Source organism: Ambystoma mexicanum, chromosome 5q, assembly GCF_040938575.1.
Source record: "Ambystoma mexicanum isolate Mex_15411 chromosome 5q, UKY_AmexF1_1, whole genome shotgun sequence".
Lineage (NCBI taxonomy): Eukaryota > Metazoa > Chordata > Amphibia > Caudata > Ambystomatidae > Ambystoma > Ambystoma mexicanum.
In genome coordinates, this window is record NC_090933.1 from 1,109,809,963 (window position 1) to 1,109,829,318 (window position 19,356).

The window sequence follows — 19,356 nt, forward strand, 5'->3', positions numbered from 1 at the left end:
TGCACTCTGTAGAGTAGGTGTGAGTGCAGACGGCTCAAAGAGTGAGTGTGAGAGGCACATGTACTCTGAAGAGTGGATGCGAGTGGTAGACTACCCTGTAGAGCATGTTTGGGGATATGCTGCACTCTGTAGAGTAGATGTGAGGGCAGATGCACTCTGAAGAGCAGGTGTGAGTAGTAGACTGCACTCTGTAGAGTAGGTGAGTATGACACTGTGGACTGTAGAGCAGATGCAAGAGCAGTCTGCACTCTTTAGAGCAGGTGTGAGGGTGGACTGCAACCTGCAGAGCATGGGGGTAGACTGTACTTAGTAGAGCAGGTTTGAGTGTGAAGGCATACTGCATGCTGTAGAATATGTCTGAGGGATACACCACACTTTGTACTGCAGATGTGAGGGGCAAGCTGACTTTTGTGTAGAAGAGTTGGATGACACACTACACTATATTGTGTGGGTGTGACGGGCTGACCACACTGCAGAGCAAGAGAGAGAGAGAACACGTCAATTTCAGTAAAGTAGGGGGGGGAATAGATGACAATCTATAGGGTAAAATGTTAGGTATACTGCACTATGTAAAGCCGGAGTGAGAGAAGAGAAGACTGCACTCACGAGAACATGTTTAAGGAGCACACTAAGCTGTAGAGTATTTGTGAGGGCAGACTGCACTGTGTGAAGCAAGTGTTTGGGACCACTGCACTCTGAAGTGAAAGTGCATTGTTTGTTTATTTGTTTCAATAGCGCCTTATGTGAAGGCACTTTATAAAATGAATGGGTTGGTACAATATAAGATCTGATAGCAGTAAACAACAGGACACAACAGAGAGAGAGAGAGAGTGTAGAGGAACGAAATACCAACAAAGAATGGAAATAAATGAAAAGGTCCATGAAAAGTCAAGCAACATGATGAGGAGTTGGATGTGTCGGGGATAGACTGCACTGCAGTCCACACCCCATAGAACACATTTGGGGGCTAGCGTGCACTTTGTATTGCAGATGTAAGGGGCAGCCAACTTCTGGAGATCAGAGGTGAGGGAAGGCTGCACTCTGTAGAGCAGGTATGATGACAGACTGCACTGTGTAGAGTAGAGCAGGAATGAAGGGCTGATTATACTCTGTAGGACAGGTATGAGGGTAGGATGCACGCCGTACAGCATGTTTGAGTAACAGACTGTACACTAAAGCAGGTTTGGGGCAGACTGCACTATGTAGTGTAGGGTGGAGGACAGACTGCACTCTGTTGAACAGGTCTGCGGATAGAATGCACTCAGCTTCACTTTGTAGGTCAGGGGTGGGGCTGCCTGTCTTATGAAGAGCAGGTGTGATGGCAGGCAGCACTCTGTAGAGCAAGTGTGAGGGTAGGCTGCACTAAATAGCCTATGCCGAGGACAGGCTGCAATCCGTAGAAGAGGTCTGCGGGATAGACTGCACTTGTAGTGCAGTTTGACTGACAGAGCCTACTCTGATGAGTATAAATTAACCTCTCATGGGCACGAAAAGTTTGACCTTCATCTCAGCCCATAGATCAGGGCGGTTAGGAAAAGGTCTGCCCGAGGACTATATTAGATAGTCATTCAGCAAACACAAAATTGAGAAGAACATTAGACCATCCTGCCCTAGTTAGTCCCGTACTGAAGGACCAAACCAACACACTCATTGGGGATGAAAGTAATTTTCCAACACAAGAGGAATTCACACTTGACTCAAATATTGAAGGAACGAACAACAAAGTGCATCCAGCTCCAGACAACATTATCGAGAAATGCACAGGTCCTGCACAAACTTTATTAAGTCATGACCTATTTCCATTAAAATCGCCCTTATTAACATGCAATCCCAGGTTAAACATTCTCAAGATATCCACGACTACATAGCTCATAGTAAAGTGGATATACTGTGCATAACCGAAACATGGTTACAAGACACTAGTGGAACCCGTATATCGGAGGCATCACCCCCTGGTTACACTTTTTACGATGCAGACCGTAAAGAAGGATGGGCGGATGGGTGGCCATAATTGCCAGATCCACTATAGCCTTATTGTAAGCCACTATCACATGCTCGGAAAGTTATATCTTACATCTTAAATTTACACCATCATACCATCACTGTGTCAATATAGTACTGATCTATCGACCCCCTCGCATTATGCCTGAATTTAACGATGAAGTTGTGGGACTACTAAATTGTCACAATAGCCCAAACTCCTCCACCTCAATTGATGGAAGGGAGATGTAAAGGATAATGAAGCAATAATTCTCGAAGCAGCACTAAAAGATAGTGGCTTTAATATCATATATAATGACCCGACACATGAGAACTCTCCTATACTGGACTGGGTGGTTACTAAGAACCTTGAAACAAAGGACAGTGATACCTTAGCATGCATATGGTCGGTTCATTCCATGGTTAGTTTTACAATGTACTTTCCAACACCAATTATTAAACCTACAAATACCATGAAACCTGTCATCGGTCGTTATTTTAAGAAAGTGATCTCATCGGACATCATGAACGGAATTGAAGCCATTATGGCCAAATCACTGCCGACTGACCAAACCGGGGTCATGATGAATATATTTAATAACACATTCAAAAAAATGCTTGACAATGTAGCACCTATTCAAACAAAAATTATCAGAGAAAATCCTAGACACCAAAATATGTTCACACCAGACCTAGATGAGTTGAAAAGGAAAAAAAGGGCCTTAGAATTGATCTGGAATAAACATCCCTTGGATACCACACAACAAGAATGGAAGAATTAGATAAATCCTACAGAACTTTAATAGTGGACACCAAGACAAATGTCTATAATACCCGTATTGAGCAATTATCTAATTCTTCATTCAAACTATTTAGCATTCGAAAATCATTAGAAAAACCGCAATCTTAGGATCTTCCTATTTCAATCACAGATGATGACTCTGCTCTAATATCATTAGCCTTTGAATGGAAAATTACCAAAGCAAGGGATAAAAAACTAGCAACTCAGAGCTCTAACATCCCACTGGACCCCCCAATAATGAGACAGAGTCCAAAGAGACAGAGGATTCCTCCTCTCTTTAACCCCAGGCTTCTCGTTCTCCTCCATCTCATTAACAGAAATGAATTTGCTGTTGGACAAGGCCTCTGCATTTCAACTTCAGACTTTCATAGAAAACCACAACAATCTGCATAACAGACAGTCTGGTTTTCGCCGAACCTATAGAACAAGACCGCTCTCCTGGACCTCCAGAATCATATCTTAGACATTATTGAAAGTGAGAAAGCTGGGATGATTATCCTATTAGATCTATCGGCAGAATTTGATATTGTTGATCATGAGCAACTGTTAGAGTGTCTAGGAAAACAGGGGTGTTGCTCAGAGACAGTGGTCAACTGGATTAAATCATTCTTGTCCAGTCGAGTATCCAATGTACAATGGGGTGCAGCCACTTCCTTCCCCGGTTTCTCCAATAAAATATGGTGACCCTCAAGAAGCTTCAATATCGCTGCTCCTTTTCAATCTTTATATGTGTGCCTTATGTACGCTACTGGAGAAACTAGGAATCTTTTTTTACGAACTATGCTGATGACACACAATTGGTCATCGAGCTAAGTGGTGATTACCACCAAGACCTATTAACATTAGGAAACATCTATAATGCCATTGAAAATTGGATGTCCTAGAACTGGCTCTACCTGAACGGCAATAAGACTGAGCTTCTAATTTTTGGCTCAGCCCAGGTGAGGGGCAAACTAGACCCTGTGTACTTTCACTTCTCGCTGCAGGCAATAAAATCAAAACTCAAGTTAAAGTGAAAACTCTAGGGGTCATACTAGAGGCTTCACTGAACTCAGATTCTCATGTACAGAACCTCCACAAAACATGCAACTACCATCTGAGGTTTCTATGTAGCATATGTGCCTTCATTAACAACAAGAATGCGGTGACAATTGCCCAGGCTATGATTCCATCAAGATTAGACTATTGTAACAGCTTATTGTGTGGGGCATCAAAGTCTATTATACGAATATGTCAAGTTATCCAAAACAACGCTATCCGCACAGCCATGACCATCCCAAGGAGAAATCACATTACTAATACCAGGAGAGATTTACAGTAGCTACCGGTACAAAAACAAATCAATTTCAAAATGGGCTCATTAATACACTGTGCCCTTAATGGAAAAGCCCTGAAGTACCAAACTGTCATGATCCCTGATTCCAAGGGGTCAGGACTTGCCCCAAGACCTTGGAAGCAGGACCATGACTCTGATCCCAGGAACCAGCCAGTCCCTATAGGGACCCTCTGGACCTTGTCCTGGCGCCAGTGGCGCCAGGCTCATGATGGTGACTGGTCCCGGCACAGGAAGTGCCGGGCTCATATTGGATAAGAGTGCTTGGTGGACCTACCTGTAGCAGACCATGCTGCTTACTTACCAGCTAACTGGTCTCCTGATCCTTCTCTGCCTGGAACTACTTTATCTGTCTGGGTGGAGCAGGAGCCACTCCCTGGAAGCAGAACACAGGAACTCTTTTAGAAATCTGGAACTCTTTTCTTACCTGGGTGGGGCCATGGAAGGAGACGCCTAAGCACTACAGAAGGCTATTTAAACCACACCCGATTGGTTTCACGTGCTTCGCGTTATTCTGCATCTGCAGCAGGACGCTCACCGTGTCAGCTCCAGGAAACCTCCAGCTCCAGATCCTGTGAACACGAAATAACCTGCTGGAATCCAATCTTCAGTCTTCTTCAGTCTTCGGCAGCTCCTGCAAAACAAAGGCACAGGTTAGGTTAAAGTAAAGGCAGTGAATCTACTTACCTAATACAACGGCAGCATCCAAGGCGCCTTTTTCTGCCTTTCTCTTCCGGCATCCGACATCTGCAAAGAGAGAGAGCATCGGTCAGTAATATTCAACTACAAGTTCTGCTTACCTGTGTTACGCCGGTTCCAACTCAGCTCGCGCTGCATTCCAACACCTGCAAGGCAAGATACATCGGTTAGTAACGCTTAGTTACAAGACTGCTTACCTGTGTTATGCTCGCTTTCAATCTGTTCGCGCTGCACCTCAGCACCTGCAAAGACTAAAGAGACATTACGGAGCATTCTCCAGCGCTAGTGCAGTCTTTCTACTTACGTGCCATTAGAAGGATAATCTTCATCGTCACAGCATCTGAAAAGGGAAAGACATAGACTTTACAGACTTAAGACTTTTGAAAGAGAAGAAAACAAAGCAAAAGGAACTTTAATACTTCCAAGGCACGCTCGTGCATTAACGGCGTCTTCGCTCTCAGCAAATCCTCTGCTATCAAGAGGCAGAGCTCGCATCCAGTGAAGCAACTGGATCCAGCGCCCCTGCATAAGACGCAGGATGGAGAGCTCGGCATTTACCTATATAAGGTAAGCGCAATATCAACCCAGTTCCACGGGGAAAGAAAGGGCGAGAGGGCTAGGAACTTTCCGAACCTTCCAAACACTAATACCTTGGTTTACCCTTGCAGACATCTCTCTCTTCAGCTTAAACTGTCGGTGGGAAGGGGGCCCAGTCCGGGAGCAAAACGAACCCTGCGCCTAACACTGAAGACAGTATCCTCGCCAGATCAAGACCCGCGCCTCCGGGGGAACCAGGTGAGCGTTACAGAACGCGAAGCCTTACCACAAAATTCCCGCCCAGGCGCAATGGAGACTTCAGACACAGACCAGTTGGCCCAATTACTCGGGGAGTTGAGGGCGGAAGTATACGCTGCACGTCAGGAAACAAATGCCCTAAGGAGGGAGTTAGTGGTCTCCAAAGAGCGAACAGACGATTTGGCTAGACAATTGCTGCAAGCCCAAGCTGGACAAACTCCTCTACCAACCCCAAGTGGGGGCCACGCTCCTCCAGCTTCCTCGAATCCGGTACAAATCAATCTACCAGGAAATATACCTTTGGCTCCGCCCGAACGCTTTTCAGGTGATTCAAATAGGTTTGCTGTGTTCTTCAATCAATGTCGCTTGCACTTTTTGTGCAGACCCGCCGCTTTTCCAACGGACCAGGCTAAAGTGGCCTTCGTGCTCTCTTATCTCAGTGGCAGTGCCGCAGATTGGTCTGTTCCTTTAGTGTCTCAAGATGACCCCATTCTCCATAACTTCCAGGACTTCCAAGCCAGTATGGAGAAACTGTTCGCAAGGCACTATCAGCGACAGGCCTTGGACAATGAACTTCTTTCACTACGACAGGGCAATCAAGATCTTCTGACTTATATTGCATCATTTAACAGACTAGTGGTGGAAACCGGATGGCCGGAGGATAAGAGGAACACACTGTTTTACAGAGGTCTGCGTGGGGAATTAAAAGACGTTCTGGCTCAAGTGGTAAATCCTCCACAAGACTGTTCCGAATATATCGATCTGGTAGTGCAATTGGATCATCGACTACAGAATCAGAAAGCCGATCGATCCAGATTTGAAACCCGACTTTTTTCAAGGCCGCAAAGTTCTACGAAAGGAACTGATTCCGTGGAACCCATGCAAATAGGGGTGTAAAAGGACCTTTAACCCAAAAGGAGAGGGAAAGGAGGAGACAACTGCAATTATGCCTCTATTGCGGAAACTCAGGGCACTTTCTTCGAGATTGTCCAGTGAAGCCCAAGAAGAAGATAGTAGGGGCGTCTGATAAAGGTACCGAGAATTCTGAGCCAGGAAACGACCTCGCCCGGCAAGTGTAGAGGTCCGCTTGCCGAGCGTTAAAACCAGTTATTTGACCTCGCATTTCATCATGCCCATGGTCCTCGTGAGTCCTGAACAACCTAATCGTATGCATGCCATTAAAGCATACATTGATAGTGGCGCAATCGGGAATTACTTGGACTGTGAGCTGGCCGCCAGGATGAATCTATCTCTTTGTCCAAAGACGGTGAAAGACGTCATTACCACCGTGGATGGGACGGAAATAGCTTCCGGACCCGTAACTCACACCACCATGGAAGTAACGTTAGTAAGCCAAGATGGGCATCAAGAGAAGATCGTGTTTGATGTGATCAAGGCCCCTCAGTTTCAAGTCATCTTGGGAGTTCCTTGGTTGGAGAAACACAATCCTCAAATTGATTGGCGAGCAAAGACAATCCAGTTTCTAGAATGCGCTTCTACCTGCTACCCTCAGCTCTCCACCAAACTTGCTGCAACTGTTTCTGAGAGTCCGCAACTGCCTCCTGAATACCAGGAATTCCAAGATGTCTTTCGGAAAGACCAAGCTAATTCTTTGCCTCCCCACAGATCTTACGACTGTCAGATAGACCTGATTCCCGGATCCACTCCTCCGTGCAGTCGGATTTATGCCCTTACTGAACCTGAAAATCTCCACATAAGGCAATATTTGGACCAGTACCTGGCTAACGGATTCATCCGTCCTTCGAAGTCCCCGGCCTCCTCAGCTCTGTTCTTCGTGCCAAAAAAGGAGGGAGACTTAAGAACGTGTATAGACTACCGTGCCCTGAACCAGATTACAATTAAGAACAGGTATCCATTGCCATTGATCCCAGAACTACTTGACCAAGTCAAAAACGCCTGCATATATACTAAGTTAGACCTCAGAGGAGCCTACCATTTGGTGCGAATAAAGGAGGGCGATGAATGGAAGACGGCCTTTCGTACCAAGTATGGACTGTTCGAGTATCAAGTGATGCCCTTCGGGTTGTGTAACGCACCGGCCGCATTCCAGTTCTTTATGAATGACGTGCTCCGTGAACTCATTGATGTGTGTGTAGTTGTATACATTGACGACATTCTGGTTTATTCGTCCTCTGAGGCAGAACACCGAAAACATGTAACCGCAACACTGGAGAGGCTCCGCAAACACAAACTTTTTGCAAAATTAGAGAAGTGCGTCTTTCATGTTACTGAGGTCGAATTTCTGGGATTTATTTTGTCACCTAACGGAGTTCACATGGACTCGAGGAAAGTAGATGCAATAATCAAGTGGCCCTCACCATCATCTGTAAAAGGGGTTCAAAGTATGTTGGGCTTCGCCAACTTCTATCGCAGGTTTATTCCAGACTTTTCTCGGGTAGTCCAACCCATTACAGCTCTCCTCAGAAAAAACAAACGTTTTGAATGGTCTACCGAGGCAGAACAAGCCTTTCAGGAGCTTAAGACTAAATTTACCTCCGCCCCGATTTTAAAACATCCCCGCCCGGAACTACCTTACATCGTAGAGACCGATGCCTCCAGCCTTGCTATGGGAGCAGTGCTTTCACAAAGAGATCCAGAAACCAACCAGTTGCACCCCGTGGCGTTTTGGTCTCGCAAATTATCAGCTCCAGAAATCAATTACACCATTACCGATAAGGAACTGTTGGCTATTAAGTCCGCCTTTAAGGCCTGGCGGCATTATCTCTTAGGAGCCCGACACACAGTCACTGTCATTACTGACCATCGTAATCTACAGTATCTTAAATCAGCCAAAGCTCAATCCTCCAGACAACTTCGCTGGGCATTATTTTTTGCCGAATTTGATTTTATAATCACCTACCGACCAGGCAATAAGAATGGTAAAGCGGATGCCCTCTCTCGAATCGGAGTAGAGGAACACATGGTTAACCCCAAGCTCGTACCTATTATTCCTGAACAAAGAATCCTGGGTTTGATCAGCATGCAATCCATTGAAGAAATTGAAACCCAGGTTAAACAACTTGTAACTCCAACGGACATACAAAAATGGCAACTTCAGGGGGAAGACTTCACAGTAAAGAACGACTTATTATACTTCAAGGAACGACTTTATCAACCCTGTACCAGCTTACAAACTCAAGTCATCTCTTGTTATCACGACTCCTTAATGGAAGGACACCCGGGTATGGCCAAGACCTCGGAAAAGGTCAAGCGTCACTTTTGGTGGCCATCTTGGAGAAAAGACATCAGAAACTTTGTCATGTCCTGTGGAGTGTGCGCCCAGAACAAGAGTCCTAAGGAAAAACCAGCAGGCCTCTTACAACCACTTGAAATTCCACCTCATCCCTGGCATATCCTTTCCATGGACTTTATCACCGACTTACCTCCCTGTTCCGGATACAATACAATCCTGGTAATCGTAGACTTATTTTCAAAAATGGCACATTTCATCCCACTAAAGGGGTTACCGTCAGCAGCAATCCTGGCTCGAGAATTTCTTGAAAACATCGTTCGGTTGCACGGCTTTCCTTCAGTTTTAATCTCAGACAGAGGAAGTCAATTCATCTCCCACTTCTGGCGGAGTTGCTGTCGGTTAGCTCAAATTGATGTGAGGCTTTCCACCAGTCACCACCCACAAACCGATGGTCAGACCGAAAGGACCAATCAGATTTTAGAACAGTACCTACGCTGCATGCTGCAACAGACAGGAGGAACTTGGAAGGACATCCTTTGGATAGCCGAGTACGCTTATAATAACTCAGTCCACTCTGGAACCGGAAAGACCCCGTTTTTTCTTTTGTATGGTAATCATCCTCGAACCTCTAACCTGGATCCACCTCAGGATCTTGGAACACCAGCAGTTGACCACCTACATTCAACCATCACCCAAGCCTTCAAGGAAGCTACTACCCACCTTCAAAGGGCCAAGGAACAATACAAGAAAGGAGCAGATCAACATCGAAAGGAAGCCCCTCAATACCAAATAGGAGATCAAGTCTGGTTATCCACCAAATATTTACCCCTAAAGGGACCACGCACCTTTAACCCAAGATACCTGGGACCCTACTCTGTTACTGCCATAATAAATCCAGTAGCGGTCAAGTTGGATTTACCCCCTCGCATGAAAATGCACCCAGTCTTCCATGTTTCACTACTAAAACCTGTTCAACCAGAAACCCGATTGACTAAATCTCCTGAACCTATCCTAGTTGACGGAGAACTTGAGTTTGAAATCAAAAATATCCTGGATTCCAAGATCTCCAAATCAAAACTACACTACCTGATTGACTGGAAAGGCTACGGCCCCCAAGAAAGATCTTGGGAACCTGCAGAACATGTACACGCTCCCCGACTAATCAAGAAATTTCATCGGACATTTCCTAACAAACCAAGACCTCCGGAGAAGTCAACCTTGGGAGGGGCCTTGAGGGGGGGTGCTGTCATGATCCCTGCAGAACATGTACACGCTACACACAACATGTACTGCTTCCAAGGGGTCAGGACTTGCCCCACGACCTTGGAAGCAGGCCCATGACTCTGATCCCAGGAACCAGCCAGTCCCTATAGGGACCCTCTGGACCTTGTCCTGGCGCCAGTGGCACCAGGCTCATGATGGTGACTGGTCCCGGCACAGGAAGCGCCGGGCTCATATTGGATAAGAGTGCTTGGTGGACCTACCTGTAGCAGACCATGCTGCTTACTTACCAGCTAACTGGTCTCCTGATCCTTCTCTGCCTGGAACTACTTTTTCTGTCTGGGTGGGGCAGGAGCCACTCCCTGGAAGCAGAACACAGGAACTCTTTTAGAAATCTGGAACTCTCTTCTTACCTGGGTGGGGCCGTGGAAGGAGACGCCTAAGCACTACAGAAGGCTATTTAAACCACACCTGATTGGTTTCACGTGCTTCGCGTTATTCTGCATCTGCAGCAGGACGCTCACCGTGTCAGCTCCAGGAAATCTCCAGCTCCAGATCCTGTGAACACGAAATAACCTGCTGGAATCCAATCTTCAGTCTTCTTCAGTCTTCGGCAGCTCCTGCAAAACAAAGGCACAGGTTAGGTTAAAGTAAAGGCAGTGAATCTACTTACCTAATCCAACGGCAGCATCCAAGGCGCCTTTTCCTGCCTTTCTCTTCCGGCATCCGACATCTGCAAAGAGAGAGAGCATCGGTCAGTAATATTCAACTACAAGTTCTGCTTACCTGTGTTACGCCCGTTCCAACTCAGCTCGCGCTGCATTCCGGCACCTGCAAGGCAAGATACATCGGTTAGTAACGCTTAGTTACAAGACTGCTTACCTGTGTTATGCTCGCTTTCAATCTGTTCGCGCTGCACCTCAGCACCTGCAAAGACTAAAGAGACATTACGGAGCATTCTCCAGCGCTAGTGCAGTCTTTCTACTTACGTGCCATTAGAAGGATAATCTTCATCGTCACAGCATCTGAAAAGGGAAAGACATAGACTTTACAGACTTAAGACTTTTGAAAGAGAAGAAAACAAAGCAAAAGGAACTTTAATACTTGCAAGGCACGCTCGTGCATTAACGGCGTCTTCGCTCTCAGCAAATCCTCTGCTATCAAGAGGCAGAGCTCGCATCCAGTGAAGCAACTGGATCCAGCGCCCCTGCATAAGACGCAGGATGGAGAGCCCGGCATTTACCTATATAAGGTAAGCGCAATATCAACCCAGTTCCACGGGGAAAGAAAGGGCGAGAGGGGCTAGGAACTTTCCGAACCTTCCAAACACTAATACCTTGGTTTACCCTTGCAGACATCTCTCTCTTCAGCTTAAACTGTCGGTGGGAAGGGGCCCAGTCCGGGAGCAAAACAAACCCTGCGCCTAACACTGAAGACAGTATCCTCACCAGATCAAGACCCGCGCCTCCGGGGGAACCAGGTGAGCGTTACACAAACAAACATGATTGTACTCTACAAACAAGGAATCACTATCAAACGAACCAGAGGTCTAGGTAGATCTTTTCAGGCCATGGCTCCAGTTTTCTGGAATTCCCTCCCGCTATCCATCAGAGGGATCTCTGATTGGAACTGCTTCAGAAAACCCTTGTAGACATACCTCTTCTGCTAATTCTAGCTCCCCCAACTTTAGACTGAAGTATTAGGGCACTGGTTGCTCGTGTCCCGTTACTATGTTGGTTTCTTTCTGTGTTCATGTAAGCGCCCTGATGCCTGTGGATTTTCGGTGCTATAGAAGTAAATAAATAAAATAAATAAAAATAATACATTCATTATTAGCACTGTGGGCCCTATTCCAAAACGTTGTACTGGTGCAAGCTCAATTCGTGAAAGACCAACTCGAGATGAAAAGTGTGTTTTTGCACCAGTGTCTAACCTAGTTGCAGTACTTTGCCCCGGAGTAAAAGGGCAATTTTTTGTTCATGCTATTCTGTGTCGCTTGTGACACATATAAACCAAAACTATTGTATAGGAGTACAGATAGGGAGCAATTGGTTAAGGGGAGGGACACACAGCTTGTAGGTGTTGTTTGGTTATTTGCCCACCCATTGACTGCCCATGACCATACTTATCCCAATGGCTATTTCCAACCACACCCTGCCCCTCCCCGCCATAAACACCTCTTCATGGGAAACAAAGCTTTACCATCACACTCTGCGCTCGAATTGCCTGGCAGTATGTTTATCAAAGTAGTCTTCTGAGATTGAATGACTTAATTGGAGTTGTAAACCTACTACTGGAGTAATATCAATGTCCTAACCAGGCCTGGCTTCAGTCATTCGATTTTTAAGCACTCTTCATGTCCTTCACTGAAGTGCTGTCAAAAACAAGCATTGGCAAAACCAACAATTTGGAATTAAGTATAAGTATTAGGCATTTGCCCTGCACTGCTGTTAGATGCCCATGTACTTACATCATTTTGCACCTGCTACCATGAATGGCTATTTAATACCACTAAGGCTGTGCCTGGCAAGTGCCTTTCCCAGCCTTAACTGTTGGCATTGCCAATGCTTGTTACTAATTGCAATAGTGCCAGTGCAACATTTCTGCAATACAACCTTTGAATCGACCAGAAATGCCCCCAAAACCTAAATTGTTTAAAGTGCTGCCTTCATTTGCAATTCCTGATAATTCAGGCAAGATCCAATCCAAAATGGTGGCTTCCGCTGCGAAGCACTGTTAAATAAATAATAATAATTTAGCATTTAACCCTCAAGTATCTGAGCGCTGATTATTATTACCACGGTGCGTGGTGCTCATTTATCGACCTCGGAAGGATGAAAGGCTGCGTTTGGCAGGCCTGGTCCCCTCATGGCCTGCCTCCGCACCCACGTGATTGTCTGCTTGTTTCTTCACTTGGGCAGGTCTAGGGAGCCGGCAGGTGAAGCCGACCCCCACCAAGGCCCAACACTAATCCTGGAGCCTTATCCTGTTGGGCCCTGTCCGGACCAGTCCGGGCATCAAGGACATCCCACGCCACCTAGCTGCTTTGCTGCACCGCATGAATCTATGTCCCTTCCTGCATGCCTGCCAGAAGGTAAGCCTGATATGCACTCTTGTGCACTTGAGAATATGCCTCCCATTTCACCAACAAGAACGTACATGCACGATATCCCTGCCCCACCCTCAACCAGTACTACCACCCTTGTTCACTCCACTCCTGTATATCACGTACCCCCTTCACCACTCCTTACTCCAGCATCTTTCTACAGTAAACAGACAATGCGGAGTGCTATTCTCTCACTCTCACTATACCAATCGCCATGAGTCATGTCCACTGACCCGAACATCTTACCCACTATTTTCCTGTCTCCCGCTTCACTGACTATATGCTTGCATTACACCCAGGATTTGCCTGAACGTCCTGACTCAGTCGGGATTGCACGAAAAGATGGTGTCTAAAATGGCAAATGCACATTTAGCGAGCTTTCGGCATAGCAGATAAGATCTAAGCCCATAATATCGAACTGGGGTGCAGAGGTTCCGAGGGTGTCCCTGCACCTCCAGTTCGGTATTATCGGCTGCTGAGGTTGCAGAGGTGTCCGACGCATACATTATAGGCAGTGCTGGGGACAAACGGCCAAAATCCCAAAAAGACCGAATTACAAAATGCGGGCTAGTGGGCTCCATGATTTTGTAATTCGGTCTTCTGGGATAGGATATTATAACATACATCCGACTCAGTCAGCCTAGAGCCACTGTGCCCTTTACAGATACTGCCTTCTAGCTCTGCCCACTCCCCAAAGTGCTGCCCCCTAAGCCCTCTCTCTTCCTACCACCAGCACTGCCATACACATCTCTGATCTCCTCTCCCTCTCAGCAACCCACCTCAAACCCCAGCACTAGTGATTTGCTCATGAGGGATTCAAGCACTGTGTCATGTTGCCATGGTTCTTTCAGCCAACCACATACTGGGCCTGAGCAGGCCCTGCCTGTCTGCGCTTGCCGCAATAAAACACTGCACCCCAGGCCCACATGCCTCCTGAAGAATCCCCCCACACCCTCACCACACCTACTATCTCTTACAGGTTCCGAAAACCTTCAAGACACACTCCTAGTGACAAAGTCCTCCAAACTCGGATGGACACCCTCTTTGCCCAAACACAAAGACAGCACTGCCCTGTACCCACTACTGGGCCAAGAAAGATCACAGATTTCACTCTACAAACACTCCAACTACCCAGTAACCTACAAGGGATCACATATCTGTTAGCTAGCACACTGAGGCAACTCAGGCTTGCTAATCGAACCACTCACCCACCCCTTGCCCAATACCCCACAACCACTATCCTCCCTCCTACCTGCCCATCACCCACCACATTTCCCTAGTAGAGCACCCTACTCAGCTGTGTGCTCTCTCAATGTGCGCTCCCTGGGTGCCCATACTGTAGAGATCCGTGACCTTATTACAGACCAACATATCGATCTTCTTGCACTGACTGATTCATGGCTGCATAGTGCATCGGGTCCACTACTCAACGCTGCCATCCTGCTCAACTACTCCATCTACAGGGCTGACCATACCAACGCCATCAGTGGTGGAGTTGCCCTCATCAAGTCTGACTTCCACATTCACACCCTCCCCATACCCACTCTCCAGGGATACAAAACACTCCTCACCCAACAGATCCTGCTAGAAGCACCAGGAATCTCACCCATGATAACCTCAAACCCACCTCACTTGCTCTCCTTGACATCCCTCCCTCTGAGTGCAAGGACCCCTCTGCACTCGCAACCCACTACCACCAGTGCTGACTCTCCACGCAAGATCAGCACACCCCGCCCAAAAATAAGACTGGGAAAATCTTCAAGGCCTCAAACATTTGGTTCACAGGCAAACTTGTTACCCTTCGCTGAAAGAAACGAGCTATTGAACATTTGCACAAGAAACAACCCTCCCCATCCACTGCCTGTAAGGCTTACAAAATAGCAATTTTTGCCACCAAAGCCACCTTCTATGATAATAGAATCACCAATGGCAGTTCCAATTTCAAGGCACTTTTCGCCGTATTGAGAGAGCTTGAATATCCAGGTGTGCCTATCTCCCAAACCAAAGTAGACAAGGAATGGGGTACCACTATCCAAACTGCCCTCTCTACCAAAATACATTTTCTATGTAGCAAAATTAACTCCAAGAAAACTTTACCAGCTACCAAAGCCCCCTTCCATACCCTCTCCATCCCATCCATCCAGCACAGCCCCAATATCCAGACTGAGTTGCACCCCAGCTTCTCTTTCCTCCCAGTCACCCAAGACATGGTCCTAGACACCATCCAGGCCCTCAAACCCTCCAATTGCAAGAGAGACATATGCCCGGCACACGTCATTAGGCTTTGCGTGCCCGGACTGACCCCTATAATTACTGACTTTGTCAACTCCTCCTTTGAGACCTGTGAAGTACCCACCGGTATCAAGGGAGAATGGCTCACCCTGCTCCTAAAACAAGCCTCACTGGATCCTGCTACACCCACCAACTACAGACACATTAATACAGTGCCCTTCTTTCTCAAAATTCTTGACCGCATTGCTGACCTTCATCCCCAACAATTCCTTGAACAACACTTCCTCCTAGGTTCCAGACAGTGAAGTTTCCGACCTAAACACAGTACCTAAACGGCCCTCTGAGACTTGAAAATGCAGCTGGACAGTATCTGAGACACAGGCAACCTTGCCATCTTGATATTTCTAGACTTGTCAACTGCCTTTGACTTGGTTGACCACGACCTCCTGTGCCAAGATCTCTCAACTCTCTTTCATTTCTCATCAGAGGCAGTCCGATTAATTAAATCCTTCCTTAGTGATTACACCGCTAGAATCTTCATTGACACCCACTCTGCTGATCCTACCCCAGTCCCTCTTGGTGTACCCCAAAGCTTCTGTCTCTACTCTACAGCACTTACACTAAGCACGCTTTGACATCTTTGACTCCCTTTGCATCACCTATAGTAATTTTACAGATGACACACAAATACTCATCCCTATCTCCGGCAACCACGCCATTGATAACATTACCATCAACAATGTGTTCTGCACTATCCAGAACTGGATGGCTACACACAACCTCTGTCTCAATGATGAGAAGGCAGAGCTACTCACAGTAGGCTCCCCCTCGCGTCTTAAATCTCTTGACCCCTCCTACTCTTTCTTCCTCATCAACGGCACTACCATACCCATCCTCAAACATGCTAAAACCCCTGGAGTCCATCTTGATGCTGAATTATCTATGACCAGACACATCGATGCACTCACCTCTTGAAGAGCATATACTGCCAAGGTAATCTCTCCTAACAGGCAGTTCTTGAGTCCGAAACACTGCCTCATTCTCTCAAGAGCCATAATCTTGAGCAAACTGGACTACTGCAATGTCCTGTTCAAAGCAACCTCTGCTGCTAACCTAGCCTAGTTACAACTTCTGCGAAATAAAGCCCGGCGTGCCGCACCGTGCCTCTGCAAATCAGACCGCATCTCTGCTACACTTCGAGAGGTTCACTGGCTATCAATAAAAGCCTGTATTGATTTCAGAACACTTACCATTGAACACCGATGCATTTACAACGAAGCTCCACAATACTTGAACAATCGCATTATCAAAAAACGTATTGGTCGCTGTAACGCTCACCTGATTCCCGTAGAGGCGCCGGTCTTGACTGGGCGTATACCGTATCTTCAAAGGTGCTGTGTAACACACGGCTGGCTCTTTGGGCTGGACCTCTGTGCACTGTATGTCTGACTCGAAGGGTAAGATGTCTGCAGATAGAAAATATGGGATTAAGGAACTGGGTTATTGAATGTCTCTCTCTCTTCTTCCCTTTCTCTTCTCCTGTAGAACCCCAAAGGTTAACGCTCTCACCTTAGGTAAGTGAACGCTGTGCTCTCCATCTGCCTCGGGGCAGGGTGCTGTAACCAGTTTCTTCATTGGATAAGGGGAGCAGGCCTCTTGACTTCAGAGGACTGCTGTCCGTCGTTTACTGCACGAACGGTAAGTTTCGAGTAATTCTAATGTCTTTAAAGTCTTTAGTAATGATGTCTCTTGTTTTGCAGGGTTCCGGCGATGGCGGATGACGGGCTGAAGTGAGTTGAAGATGGAGCCCGTGTGATGAATAGAAGCGCCTGGAAGCACGTAAGTAAGCGCTTGTTGCCTGCTTCACGATGCGCTTTAACTGTCTTTTTATTTTGCAGGTACAAGTTTGGAGCGGCTGCAGGGTGCCGGAATACCCACTGGGTTAGACGTGGAAAGGAGTAATGGCACGTGAGTATTAAAGTTCCCCAATGTCTTTAAACGCACCTTGTTTTGTCTTTCAGATGCGGGATGCAGCGCCGAAGGCCTCCGGAGCGTGCAAAGAGTTGGTAAGCTTTTGTCTTTCAGATGCCGGAATGCAGTGTGAAGACTTCCGGAGCGCACGAAGAGTAGGTAAGCCTTTGTCTTTCCGATGCCGGAATGCAGCGCGAGGCGTTGGTGACAGCCGATGGACCAGGTAAGTGAAGAGCTGTCACTGAAGACCGTAATGCTAACCTGTTCTTTCTTGTCTTTATAGGTGTTGCTGAAGACTGGATTCAGGATGGTAAGCCTTTTTCCTTAGGCCCAGGATCAGATGCAGAAGACACGATGAGCGTTCTGCTGCAGAGGATGCAGAATAACGCAAAGCAAGATTCATCCATCGGGTGTGGTTTAAATAGCCTCCTGTAGTGCTTAGGTGTCTCCTTCCACAGCCACGCCTAGGTAAGAAAAGAGTTCCTGCTTTCCAGAAGAGTTCCAGTGTTCTGAATCTAGGGAGTGGCTCCTGCCCCACCCAACAGGAAAAGTAGTTCCAAACAGAAGAGGATCAGAGGCTCAACTGGCAGGCAAGTAAGCAGCATGGTCTGCTGCAGGTAAGTCCACCCAAGCATTATGAGCTCGGCGCTTCCAGCGCTGGGACTGGGCATATTTATGAGCCTGGTGCCACTGGAGCCAGGACTGGGTCCAAAAGGTCCCAATTGGGACTGGTTGGCACTCGGAACCTGGGTTATGGATCTGCTTCCAAGGGAGTTGGGAAAACCCTGACCTTTTGGAAGCAGAGATCATGACAGTACCCCCCCTCAAGGCCCCTCCCAAACCGGGCTTCTCCGGGGGTTTTGGCTTGTCAGGAAATGTTCGGTGAAATCTTTTGATTAGGCGAGGAGCGTGGACATATTCAGCAGGTTCCCAGGATCTCTCTTGGGGGCCGTAGCCTTTCCAGTCAATTAGGTAAAATAGTTTAGATTTGGAGATCTTGGAGTCCAGAATGCTTTTGACTTCAAACTCGAGTTCTCCATCAACTAGGATAGGTTTTGGAGATTTAGTTAGTCGGGTTTGAGGTTGCACGGGTTTTAATAGAGAGACGTGGAAGACCGGATGTATCTTCATGTGCGGGGGCAAGTCCAACTTGACCGCTACTGGGTTTACTATGGTAGTGATGGAATAGGGACCAAGGTATCTTGGGTTGAATGTGCGTGGCCCTTTTAGAGGTAGATATTTGGTGGATAATCAGACTTGATCCCCTACTTGATATTGAGGGGCTTCCTTCCGATGTTGATCTGCTCCTTTCTTGTATTGTTCTTTAGCCCTTTGAAGGTGAGAAACAGCTTCCTTAAAGGCTTGGGTGATTGTAGAATGCAGGTAGTCTACTGCTGGTGTTTCAAGATCTTGGAGGGGATCCAACTCCGAGGTTCGAGGGTGACTGCTGTACAAAAGAAAAAACGGGGTTTTCCCAGTTGCCGAATGGACAGAGTTATTGTAGGCATATTCGGCTATCCAAAGGATATCTTTCCAAGTTTTTTCAGTTTGTTGCAGCATGCAGCGTAAATACTGTTCCAGAGTTTGATTGGTCCTCTCGGTTTGTCCGTCGGTCTGAGGGTGGTGACTGGTCGATAGTCTCACATCAATTTGAGCCGACCGACAGCAACTTCGCCAAAAATGAGAAATAAATTGACTACCTCGAACCGAAATTAGAACCAAAGGAAAACCGTGCAGTCGGACGATGTTTTCGAGAAATTCTCGGGCCAGAGTTGCTGCTGTTGGCAAGCCTTTGAGCGGAATGAAATGCGCCATCTTGGAGAATAAGTCCACGATTACTAGAATCGTATTGTATCCGGAGCATGGAGGTAGATCGGTGATGAAGTCCATAGAAAGCGTATGCCAAGGGCGAGGTGGGATGTCAATAGGGCGTAAGAGGCCTGCTGGTCTTTCCTTTTGACTCTTGTTTTGGGCGCATACTCCACAGGACATTATAAAGTCTC